Source organism: Andrena cerasifolii, chromosome 2, assembly GCF_050908995.1.
Source record: "Andrena cerasifolii isolate SP2316 chromosome 2, iyAndCera1_principal, whole genome shotgun sequence".
Classification (NCBI taxonomy): Eukaryota; Metazoa; Arthropoda; class Insecta; order Hymenoptera; family Andrenidae; genus Andrena; species Andrena cerasifolii.
Window position 1 is genome coordinate 16694142 of NC_135119.1, and position 13142 is coordinate 16707283.

General features: G+C 45.2%; 1 protein-coding gene across 2 annotated transcripts in view; it reads right to left on the minus strand.

Annotated features, from left to right (window-relative positions):
• Nucleotides 1–12936, minus strand: part of Pde9 (phosphodiesterase 9) — a 155572-nt gene extending 142636 nt beyond the window's left edge. Inside the window, exons 1-2 of one of the 2 annotated variants that reach the window (XM_076806793.1) lie at nt 12628–12936; nt 11422–11517 (exon numbers count right to left, since the gene is read on the minus strand). The gene's annotated coding sequence lies outside the window, so the exon portion shown is untranslated. Of the gene's footprint in view, nt 1–11421; nt 11518–12621 lie in introns of both variants that reach the window. The other variant, XM_076806792.1, reaches the window with a different exon arrangement.
• Between the last annotated feature and the right edge of the window lie 206 nt (nt 12937–13142).

The window sequence follows — 13142 nt, forward strand, 5'->3', positions numbered from 1 at the left end:
TACATATTTCGCCCCCTCCAAGACAGGCTCCTGAGTCCGCCACTGTCCCTGAGCATCGCTAACATAACGTACCCTATTAGTGAAACCTTTTATAGAATCGGCAACCACGATTTCAACACGAATATCACATTAGAAACTGACCTCGAGAACAGTTGGCGATAGCGAATATCTTGAAAATATTTGCTCACGGAAATCGCAAGGTGTTTGTTTGCCGTTCTAACGCGCCGCTCTAAAGCGTTTCAAATTTTACTGGGTAATCTACGGACGAGGACGGCCGTTTCCAAGAGGGAGCCCACGAAACGGCAAACGAAATATCTGTCAAAACGCTCGGTGCCGCTTGAAGCGGCGTAATTGGAAAAAGAGGAACGACCCATAAAGGTTAAAATTGTACGCGCCGAAGCGAATCGCCGCGCTGGCGAGCCGATCGTTCGCCGATAAATTTCCCCTGAATTACAAACAGAAAAAGCTGCGCCGCGCAAAGAGCGGAATTATTTTTCGTTGCAGATCTATCGGCGCAGATTGCGCTCGCCGCGTTTATTCATCATTCATTGGACGGAGTGAAATTCACGGCGTTGAATCTGCTCGCAGCAGAATGGAAATCGTAGAGAAGGAACGCACACTTTTATCTCACGAATCGGTGACACAATGGGGAAACGGTAGAAGAATAGACACACGGATCAAAGTGTCTTCTGTACATCATTCGTATCTTACACGCTCGCTTGCTTATCACGTATATAAGATAGTCGGTACACATACACAAAGTGTCTTATCAATACTGAAAATCCCACGGTCAACACTCTAGCGTCGCAGGCAAAACAGCCGTCACGTTTCTCGATCGCGATTCGCTCTTTCGCCAGTTTTCCCTCGAACGACGAAATATTCGTCGAGAGCTACGTGACGCACAAAGCTTCGTCAGCGGACAGCAAATATCTTCAATCACACTGGAAACTTCCCCTATGCTAGTCAGACCCTGCGTCATTCTAGTCTTTCTAACAGCAAATTCGAGCGACCTTTCCCTAAATGTCCATTGCTACTCGAACATCCCTTAAAACTATTCAACTGCACCAACCAATTCAAATTCGAATTCCTGGCCCTCCAATAATCCGCAGCTTGCTTCACCTCTCAACCAGGCTGTCTCAAATTCGAAGTCATGAAATTTAATTAGTCACGCCACGCGCAATGCCGGAAATGCAAGGAAGGAAAAAAACAGCAGAAACCTCTTTCTCTGCAGGATTCGATCCCCCAGCCCTTTGCTCTCGATTCAGCAGTTGAAAGCTACGTCTTCATTAGCGAAGACATTTGCATTGCTTTCATCAAGATCTGCAATCTAAAAGGTGAAGGAAGTCGATCCGACCACTTGAAGAGTTTAATGTCTGAATTGACTTTTTATAAAAATGGCTAGGAAGTTAGTGGCTAATAATTTAGGATCTTTTGTACACATGCGTCCTCAGCGTTTCTAGCCTGGCTTGCTGATCGTAGCTTCCCTAAGTGAATCTAAGGTCTACCGTCAAGGACCCAGTTCCTGATCAGAACCCAATTCCTGATCAGTTTAAGAAAATAAACCAAATGATAAGCTTACTATGATACAAATTTATTCCAACAAATTACTAAATAATTATGAAGTATTTTGAAATTTATACGCAAAATTTGATAGCTCATATTAAAACGTGCGAAGGTGATCAGAAACTGCACCCTTTGCATTTTTCACTTTCAAAGTTAAATTATAAAATAATTATTATTACGTGTGCACTTTTATTAATGCCAAATTAAAGATAAAACATAGATTCACTGAAATAACAAAAAAATCTTTTACATTTGTTTAAGTTTTCCCTTTAGACGTTTAAAAATCCGCGGTAGTTACTCTTAAGTGATCAGGACCTGGGTCCTTGACGGTAGTACATTTCACGATCTTCGTGGCAACGGAAAGGAATGTCATCCTCACGGTCTGTCTCCGTGTTCACTTTAGTGGGACACCTATCCATCGCCGCTATCGATTGAAAAGACAGAGTTTCCTTGGAACCCGTCAGCTTTACGCTGAAAATCCCTATCTCTCCATATAAGCGTGCTCGTCGAACAATCAACGTTCCAGCGCGTCGATAGAAAAACAGATACTCCGACGGGAGGGAACGCGGTTCCCGATTACGTAAGGGCCTATAATCGCTGGAAAATGTGGAAAGGCACTCGATCGTCGTTGCAGCGAGTAAATAACAGCGCGACGGATGGTAATGGTGCCCGGCTCTTTCGATTGATTCCATTTTGCCCCGATGAAAACACGATGGCAGATGGGGTCGCGTTGCGCTTTATTGCGCCCCGCGGGTAGGGAAACGCGAGGGGAAACACGATGATCGGGAATCGGCTCCCTCGATCGATCTTGCAGGTAGCGCAAGCTGCTGTAACGCCACCGGTATCTTTCAGCTGAAAGGAATCACGTGCCCGTCGACACGGTGAACCCACCCGTTTAGGGACCAGGCCCACGCTGGGGCCTTATCAAGCGGACACCTCGCCACCTTCCGCGGCAATTGCAGCGCGCGCGTGTGCCGTCAATATTCAACATCCGTCTCTGTGGCGACAAATTATCGCACGCATCGATGCCGATCGATGTGCTGCGCGAGGCGACCGATTTCCTCGAAGCTCCCTGGGACACGGAGCCGATGATTTCGAGGTCGCGCTGTACACGCGTCACCGGGGATCGTCTGCCAAGTCAGCCGCGGACAAATAAGCTGGTCCAACATCTCTGACGTCCCTTCTCGCAGACTCTGCCTCTCCTCCCTCCCTCTGCCTCCCCTATCGTCTTCGCTCCTCCATTCTTTCACCTCGCCCGTCCGACACCCTCCCCCTCGTTCGCTGGTTCGATCCCGCGGACTCCTTCCCGTCCTCCGAGCCGTCGTATCTACGGGTCGTTGATATCGCGTCGCCTCGTGTTTTCTCGGATAACGTTTCTGTAGCCGCCGTCTGCCGCGATCGCGCCGCGACGTGCAGCGCCGCGGCGACAACGACGACGGCGGCGCGTTACGTGCTCGACGATAATAATTATTGACAGATGCGGGTGACTAATGCCTCGCGATGGCCAAGACGCTCGTCTAGCGTGAGTAAATGGTCAGCTCGCGAGCCCTTGTCCGCGGGGAAGTGGACCCCGGGCAGCCGAGGAGGGAGGTGGCAGCACGCCGCCGTCCTGCTGCAAGTTTAACCCTTAACTGGTATACTGTTTTTGGCAAACGTGGCTGGTACACTGGGGTCGTGGCAGACCCCAAATAAAAAAGGACACAGAAATTTGTAAAGTCGACCCTGAATCAACCTCTATGAATATTTTGCTCTTAGGTAATGTGTAAAATAATAGAAACCTAGAAAGTTAAACTATTATTATAAAATTAATTAGAAAAACAGTTTACAAGCTTAGACAACCAAGAATTTTGCAGCGAACTTTGCGTGCCTGGGGTCATGAGCGACCCCAAGATACCAGTTAAGGGTTAACAACGATGGCACGAGATTGCGCGAACGGTTTTGGGAACTGCGAGCTGACCCTGGGTGTTTAGTGGCGACGGAGACTGGAGGCACTTCGGAGGTGGGTAGGCTAAGTCTGCGAAGTCGTTTTGGGTTAAGGAAGGTCGCGATAGTTGGGCACCTTTGGAAGTTTCCATGCAAGCAAATCGAATGCTGCCACTTTTCTTCGTTTGTGAATATTGGATGGGAATAGGGCGAAATATGGATCTACAAAATTCCGTCTGGGAATGAGTGGAAGAATTCTATTGAAAATCTTCTAGCAATCACGCGGTGATAGTTAGTCATTGTATTAATGCGGTATTGAGGGAAGTTTGTTTTCACGGGAAAGTGGTTGGAAGCTGAAGCTTGTCTTTCTTACAACAATTCGGGGTAAAGCACTCCGAACATATCGAAGCTTGGGAGTAGAAAGATGCTGTCTCTGAATCGCCCTGTAGAGTCTTGGCACATTCCCTTCTCCTTCAGGTACAAACTGTTTTCATTCAAAAGTGAAGGAAACCTAAATGCTCTCATTCATTATTCATAGTGCCATCTACTTCGAGACATCTGTGTTTCCAGAGCGCTTCCTCCCAACTTCTTAAAGAAACCAAAATTAATATCAAACCTCCTTAACATTCATTCTACTCTGCATCCATTTAAAACTCAGCCTCCCCTCGTGCCTCCGCCACTTGTATCTATATCCCAGAAACGAAAGGCATTCAGACGTCTCACTTTTTACATAAATGAATACATCTACGTACTATATCCGAACTCTCTCTCTACCTCCAGACAGTTTGATCCACCAAAAGTCGTGAAAACATGGAATTCAGTTCTCATTCCTAACCCTTCGACGCTGTATAAATACCTTGCAGGTTACCATTATTTCCAAATAAAGAAAAATACGTTCCGACCCATTTCATTCACACAAATTTTAATGCTATCACGATCTAAAATTCTTATCCCCTTAAGGCGACTAGGCAGTCAGAAAGTCGATAATTTTTGTCCTTTTTCAAAAGCACCACCCTTCCCCAGTAAAATGCCCTTTGGTTCATGTTAAAATTCGCAAAATTAAAGATCTTACAGCCGAAAAGGTCGAGCGCACCATAAACAGTTTCCGCGCACACCCAGGTAGACTAGATTCCTCTTTCGAAACTTTAAACGCGTTTTTCTCGGAATCATATTTCCTCTTCGTTTTGCAATGATTGCGAAAAAACGGAAGTACAAATCGATTTGAAAAAAATTGAGCGTATGTGAAACATGCGTAGTTACGACCTCAACCTACGCATAAGTCTGTGAAAACTCCTATTTTGATAAAAAAAAATAAAATGGCTCTTTTCCCTGGCGAAAAATCACGTTTCTTTAAAATTTGCCGTTTTACAGCCGCCATTTTTGTAATTATAATTTCTTTTCTTTCTCAATAGGTTCAGGGCAAAGTGTGAATTTCAGAATATATTTCACAACTCAATTTCTTACGGCCAGAATCACTGCAAAATTACAGCGGCTCCAAAAAAAAAACTACATAACAGACCACTGTAGTGCTGTCATACACATGTATATATTATTGAAATAATTCTTTTTACTGTTTATAGTATTAATAATCATTACCCAAAAGTACTAGTCACAATTTGTATTCATATCCTCGTAATTAATTCGCAAAAAATACTTGATTTTCGAGCGATCTGACTGCCCGTTTAGTCCCCCTAAAGAATCAGTAACAGCAACAAGTAGGGTAAACGCGCCAATAAACGAGCACGTAAGGCTAATGAATGAGCACTATTATAAAATTATGTTTGCAGCGCGATTGATTCCACGTGCTGCAAAAATTCTTTTGACATGGAGCAATAAATTAAAAGAAGTCTTTAAATAATTAGTTGCTCATTTTAATAACTTATTTTACTCATTTTAATAAAAAATGTCCATTTACTGGTACATCCACCCCACGTAGCTCGATACGCGTATAGGATGGGTCGAAACGGACCCCGCGCCCGCCAGGCGAGGGTTACAGCAGTTGGAGGAGAGGCTCTCTCAAGGCAGCCAACAGTAGCCAAACGAACCGCGTGCTCCTCGGCGAGGGTACACGTGCACACTGTGCGTAACCGGTGTCCCCGGTTCTCATTTCTTTTTCCTTCCCCCTTTTTTCTTTTTCGTTCACCTCGAGCCGCGTGCACGCGGAGGACATTGTGAGAGGCAAAGTGTACCCCGATAATTACATAATTTCCTGTAATGTGTTTTTTCCAGCGTCCCGCGGCTCTGGATCTCGTATCGTCTGACGCCGATACCCTGGCTACGCTCGCGGAGTAAATAGAAGATTACCAGGAGGACTTTAACACCTTCCTCGCAGTGGCGCACGGTGTGATGCAATCCGCGCAGCCGAGCGTTCTCCAGCCGTTCTCCTCTCACGGCTTCGGATCGAATTCCTACGCGCGTTGCGTTATTCCATTTGCGCGCCTTGCATCCCGCCCGTGTACGCGCGTGCGAGTGTGTCCGTCGCGCGAAATCGGATTAGCCGCCACATTTCTGACGATGGACCATTGGATACGTTCGGTACCCGGGTCACCGATGCGTCTCGTTGGAAAAGGCGCTTCAGGTGGTGCAATTATTGCCCGGTCGTCGCGATCTTGAGGGAACTTTCGCTGATTTTAAACCTCTTCCAAATTCCCGCCGAAACGAACGAAATTTCTGGTCACGGACAATCGGGCCCGTTTCGAAAGCGACTCCGTGGACGTTTCTCGCCTGAAGAGACTCGAAGCCACTTTTAATTGCCGCGAGAGAGAACGCGAACGAAGGCTGGGCAAGCTGGCAGAGATAAGAGCGCCTCCGTGCCCATGTTTTTCCACCGATATAAAGCGCGGCCATCGAATCAACCATTCGCGGACTCGCTTTCCATCCAGCGGGCGCTGTGTAAAGCGCGAATTTCGTTGTGCGGGGCTTCGGTTCGGTGAGCCTCGTGATTTCGCGCTCGTCCGCGCGTTTAATGTCGCCGTTCGACGCCGACGAGACACTTGTTGCGATCTGCGCCCGTGGAAATCGCCGTAATGACGACAAATTTGTGTCGAGGGCTTCCATTCGTTGGCTCGCTCTCTTGCATCGAGGTATTTGTTGGTTTATTCATTTAGCTGGCGAGACAAATGTATAGCGGCCTTTCATTCGAAGTCGCTTGCTGCTCGAAGATATCTTTACGCGTTTTATTGCTCGAAAGAAATCCTACTGTTTAATCGTATCGCGCAGCGTTATTTAAGTAATTACTCGTGGAAAGAATTCTACAAATGTTTGCTCAACTGTTGCGGAAATTTCGAGTAACAGTTATGTAAATGATTGTTCAGCGATTGTTTGGAAGAGAATGTAGTTGTTAGGAGTACGTTACTATTTTTTATCCAACATTTGAATAATTATTTATTCACTCGCCTCTGACTTATTCGCGAGAGTGTTACTCGAATGCTTAATTAGGTAAAAAGTTGCCTAAATTGTTCTTCGTTTGAACGAATATGAATCACTGGCAACTGAATGCGTTACGCTTCGAATTATCGAGATATTGCAATTAAAACTTTCAACGCGACCAACCCTCTCACCCAACTTCAGGCCATTAAATTCCTTTTTCCGGGGAAAGTTGGCGAAAATATTTACTATCAACTACCCAGCACTGTGCAAAACAAATTAATGCAATGGCAACAATTACTCCGAGTGCCATTAGCAAAGTGACATAAAAGACTATGAATATATTCCGTAACACAGTCAATTTTGAACTTATTAAGTACAATTTCATATTAAATTCGACGCTAAGGAACTTTCTGCGCAACCCAGAAGAAGCCTATTTCCCATATGATCGCCAGCACGTGTGTTTTCGTGGCTCGTTCCCAGCGAATCGCCCTGTATATTTATAATTATCCCTCGTACTACGTGCAACACGCGTGACTCTAACAACACATTGCCTAAACGATCGCACGGACACGTTAAAAACAAAATTGAACCCAGATTCAAGCTGATTCTTCAATACTACGCGCGGACGTTACACCAGCAAGCCTCGGAGCGGAGCGATTTTGATTCGCAGAGGGGAAAAGGCGTGAATTCCTTAACAATTTCACCGCCGCGTTTATTGGAGCGTCGTCAAGTGAAACGTTACATAATAAAACCAAATCAAAGGCGTGCTCTTCCTTTCTCTCATGTGCCAGTTCCTAGTAATTTGCATCGAAGCTGTGCGAATCGAACGCACGTGAACGTGCCTTTATTCACCGGCGGATAAATAACTGGGTTAATTTCGCGCATGCAAGCGATTCCTACGGCCCGATAACGGTTATCGAGTCGAGGCAACTTATCTGGCGAATCAGTTCGAGTCGCGGTGAACACCTCGAGATACGACCAGCCATCTCTCCTGTGTAAATCCTCCTCGTAACTACGCGAATCCTGCCCGATCAACAATCGCGTCCACGTGCGAAGACTATCGGCGACGATGTTCGAAGCGTTATCGACGCAGGCACCAGTGGATAGTTCTAAACGCGTGCCGGTCTCCTTTGCGTGACAAACGCTGACGATACAACTGGTTCGATCATCTATTTGCACGCTAAGGGAAGAAAAGCCACCGTGCTCGATGAGGCAATTCAGAGATTATGTATTTCCGCGAGACTGTTCCACGGGGGCTTCTTGAAACTCGGAACGACGATCGGGAATAGTAACATTAACAGAGCTCTTGGAAACTTGAATGAAGATAGTAGAATCGTGGGTCCAAGTTGGCGATAGAAACACTTGAGGAATTAATGAATGACAATTTTGGCAATTTTACTGTATTCCTTCCTGTTTTACTCTAGTCACATTGGAAATAATATTTAAAATGTTGGAGAGCCCAGGAAATTAGGTGAAGAGTATCAATTACGTACATAATTGGTGAGACTTATTCGGAGAAACCAAAGTATCTTAATTTAATATGCATGTGTTAAGGGGTCATATATGTTTCTCAGCACTAAAACGTAGTCAATGCTTGCGAATGATTCAGGGATAAACTATTAACCCTTTAGCGCCCAGACAGTTTTCCCGGCGGAATAAAATGATTTCCTGCGATTAGTTAACTGAAAAATGGTTCCGATGCATGCACTTACGTCGTTCTTCGCCCGAAATAGCCAGTGGAAATATGATTTTCTAGAAGTGACGTATACGTCACGCTGGGCGTGTACAGAGTAAAATGTGGCTCAATATTTAGAATACAAAATTTGTGTTTTAAATGCATGTTTACTATAATGTGTAAGAGATCTTAAAAGTATAAATGAATAAAACACGAGTGTACCTTTTCTCAACATTTCTAAACGATATGCTCGTGTTTTATTCATTTATATTGTTAAGATCTCTTACAAATGAAAAGAAGAATAGGTACGTATGTTTGTTATCGAATGTATAAACGAAGTACAAAATTTTAATTTTTGCTATGGTAATTTACAAAACAATTTCTTTTTGCGCTCGAGCAAAGTGAACATTGCACTTATAGCAGTTTGATTGAATGTGGCCAGAAGGGCAAAGTTTACAGCGCTGTCTGTCATCGCTGAACACAATCTAATCCAACATTGTCGAAGCGTTGTAGATCTGAGGGTTTAGAATTAGAAGTCGACTCTTGCCGTGACTTCTTTGGTGGTGGAGCATTTACCGGGGGACGTCCGCGCAATAGAAGCCATTATACGAATGAAACAAATTTCGCTTTTTTAATCCGTACGCGCCCAGTGTGAAAAATTGATCGAATCAAACTTTACAAGTAATTTTCTTTTAGTATAACAATTAATTTGCACGTGTCTACCAAATAAAATGTAAAGAAAAATATTTTACTCTCAACTTCTTAAAGAGAACAAGAGCAAAGTTTCAGGTTGTCGAAAAATGTCCAACATGTATTCGCTAGAAACGTTTCCATGCTTACTGTAAACATTATTTACAGCGGTAAACGCATCAGTGGCTTGCACCTCGGAGCTATTTAGAGAACTGAACCGTTTTGGGACCCAAAATTATTTACTATCGATTTTTTTTATACGCTAAAGGGTTAATCCGATCGGTTTAATTCTTTTTGTGTTTTATAGATATATGTTTATATACGTATGGTTATATACGTCAGGTATGAGAATTGGAGGATTTTTAAAAATGTGGGTTTTTCTTGAAATATCATTTTCCAAGACGGTGGGCATGATTACTGCCTCACCGTTCATCCGATTAACTTCATTATTTACACACATATTCTACATAAGATTCGTTATCCGGTGACGGTGAAGTTTTTCATTTAAATTCAACCACTTTTTAATAATAAGTAAGAACGTACGACTTTTATAGCGAAAATCAAGACGGTTGATTATGCACAAAATAACATTAATATAAAATAATATAAAATAGTATAAAATAATATGAAATAATATGAAATAATATGAAATAATATGAAATAATATGAAATAATATAAAATAATATAAAATAATATAAAATAATATAAAATAATATAAAATAATATAAAATAATATAAAATAATATAAAATAATATAAAATAATTGTAAAATCATTTAAAATCATGTAAAATAATGTAAAATAATATAAAAAAGTAGTTGATGGCCATATCACAGGCTAGCGAGAACTATCACGGAGTTACCAGAGTACTATCATGGAGTAACCAGAGCTATCACGGAGTAACCCGAGTATATAATGACAACTTAATTTTCTATATTTTCAATTAAATATACTTAGTAAATTTCTGTTAACCTATTACTTGTTTCTCTGATGTCTGACCTATCATTATATCCTAGACTCACTTTCAGAATATGTAAATATTAGCAGTTAATAGATAAATTCTAAAACTATCACGAACTTACCCGAGTTTACCCTACCTACACAACGCAAAAACAATTAAACCAATCGGGCTAATAGTTATCCCTGAATCACTCCCAAACATTAACCACGTATTAGTGCCGAGAAACGTATATGACCCCTTAAGCTGTTATGCTGTTAAGAGTTAAATTTAATTTTGATGTCACGTAATAGACCACATCTTACAGTTTCCGTGTATACCTAGCCTAAACCTGCATCAAAATCTAAAAACCTGCAGTATAATAATTACCATTGCATAGCGATGCATAACAGAGTAAAATGCCCTCCATTTATTTCCAAGTATGAGTTTACCGAGATACTTTCATCTGCAACGATGCGTTCTATGGAGTCCCGGCTTTATGCCCGTAATTTATTTACCCCTTGTACTTGAAATTTATTCGCAACCTATATACGCTTATTTGCTCCGCGCATATAGGACGTCTAAGAAACGTTACATGTCCCTGGAGTTTCATTAAAGAAAAAAACCACGTCTCGTATCCACCGGCCTAACATTTACGATGCACGAAGCTTCCTCCGTGAATATCCCTCCGCTACGAGTGGAACCTACGCGAACCTAATAGAGCACAATGGCGCTACGGTAATTCCATATTCCGGGCATTTGCGTGACAAACGGTGTATACGGCAATGCCGACGGGTGTCGAGCGAATAATAAAGAATCGTTGTACGGCGTTGCATCCCGTTCGCGTGATAAAGCGGCATACGTTTCGCGGAATCGAGGAGCGTATTCAAATTCCCCGCCATTCAGCCGCAGGAAAAAGAACCTCCGAGATTTCTCATTCAAGTTAAACGCCAGCGGATATTTACGCGCGCGAGCAACCGTGCGTTTCTTTTTTACCCCGACACCGATGGAAAAGCCATCCTAAGAAAATTGCAAATTACTCACCACCCGATGATACCTTATAAAAGCCTTCCGTCGGCTCGCCAGAATCGAGCGCGCTCGTAATCACTGCGGCGAGGAAACCGCGCGAAATATTAAACGTTACTTTCTAGGAGCTTGTGCGTGGGGCTCCCGTTTCGGCCGGCAAATACAAAAGGAAAGTATGCGGTCGAGGTCTAGTCGGCCGAGGACGCGATTAGCAGCGAGCGAGAATAAGATTACTCACCTATCGTGTGAAAACGTCAACAGCCGGTGTATTCCTCGAACGGGATGTTTTTCACCGCGTCTTCGACCGTCCGAGTCGCGTGGGCAGTCCGCCTCTCTAAGTAAACAAAAACACAGACTTCAAATCGCCGATCCGCCGGCTTTTCCACCCGACTGTCCCTCCTTGCGCTCGTAATCACTCGCGTGGGTCCTTTCTTTTTTCGGTGAGTCGGTAAGAAAGGGAAAAAGGGAGCAAGAAGAACGACGACAAACAGTGAACCGCGGCGAGAGAGGTGGCACCATTCAAAGAAGGAAAGGGAGAGAGTGAGAAACGGAGGTTGCGGGGGGGGGGCGGTGGAGGAGGAGGAGGGAGGGAGGGACGTAGCGAGACGGAGAAGATAGCGCGTAGCGCGAACGTGAGAGAGACGGGGATAAGTAGATAAAGATGAAGAGAGAGGGAAGGAGCAGAAAAACGAGACGCGAGAAAAGTGGTCAGATAACGAGCACGAGTTTTCTGCACTGGAAGACTGTACGTGATACGAGAGAGTCTCGCACGTCGATCACCACACACACACGCGACACCTAAACACACGGGGGCGCGCGCGCGCGCGCGCGGGAAATGCCGCCGAGACGGAAAGGCGTTCTTCCGTCGATCTGTCACCTCGTCGGCGAGCCCATCTTTCCCCGCGAATTTTCGAACGCGAAGTGTCACTGGCGCAGCTTCCAGCCGGGGGCTAAGCGGGGAGGCAGAGCGGGCAGCACCGACAAGACCGAGAAAGCTTTTCCCTTCGTTCTGTCGCTCGAGGTGCGTGACTGCGTGCGTGGCGCGCGCGCGTGTGTGGTTCCAAGTCTCGCGACGAGGGAGATCGTCCTCCTCCTCCGGTGCGGTGTTCCTGCTCAGGATCCGATCGAGCAGCCACTGACCCCACGAGACGACGTCGGAGCAAAGGAGAAAGAGAAGGGACGAGCCGTTCAAGGGAGAAAGAAGATGACCGGAGGGAGCGTACACACGAAAGACGAACGAAGAAACGACGACGGGGGAGGGGGAAGAAAGAGAGAATCGGAGAAAGAGACGGAGGAAAATGGATAGAGAGTGAAATAGTGGAGACGGGCGGAGCGAGATAGAGAGAGAGAGAGAGACAGAGAGAGAAAGAGAGAGAGAGAGAATGTGTGTGTGCGAAGAATTTTGAGAAGAGATCACGGGCGCGTTGCAATACCGAACTCACACAATTAGTAGAGTCTCTTCTCTTCGTATCTTCCGCCGTGTTGTTTCCCTTCCGAATAGACCGCGCGCGATCGTCCGTTCGGCTCGTCGATCGTACAACGGACGTGCGCTCGAAACCGATCCCCGTACCGCACTGATCTTCGCGCGATCGGAGCACTGGTGGCAATGTCACCGTTTGATAGCCGAGCGTATCGTCCGGCGGGACACGGGTTCGCGCGCGCAAACAAAACGTGACAGCACGTCGGCGCGCTTGTTTAGAATATACTGAATATATTTTGACCCGACCGCTCCGCTCAGGCTCGGCGCTGGCGCTTCGCGCGCTCGGCCCTCCTCGGCGTCGCTCGGCCGCGCTCGGGCGACGTGCCCGAGCCAACCACGACGCCCGGCCGACCGCGAACGAAACTCGCGCCCTCGCTCGATTGCAAATTACCTTGCAGGGCCGATGCACCGCGCGGATCCGTGTTTACCGAAATGATAGCACTTCCCTGTTTTACTTTTCCTTACGCCGGCAAGAATAA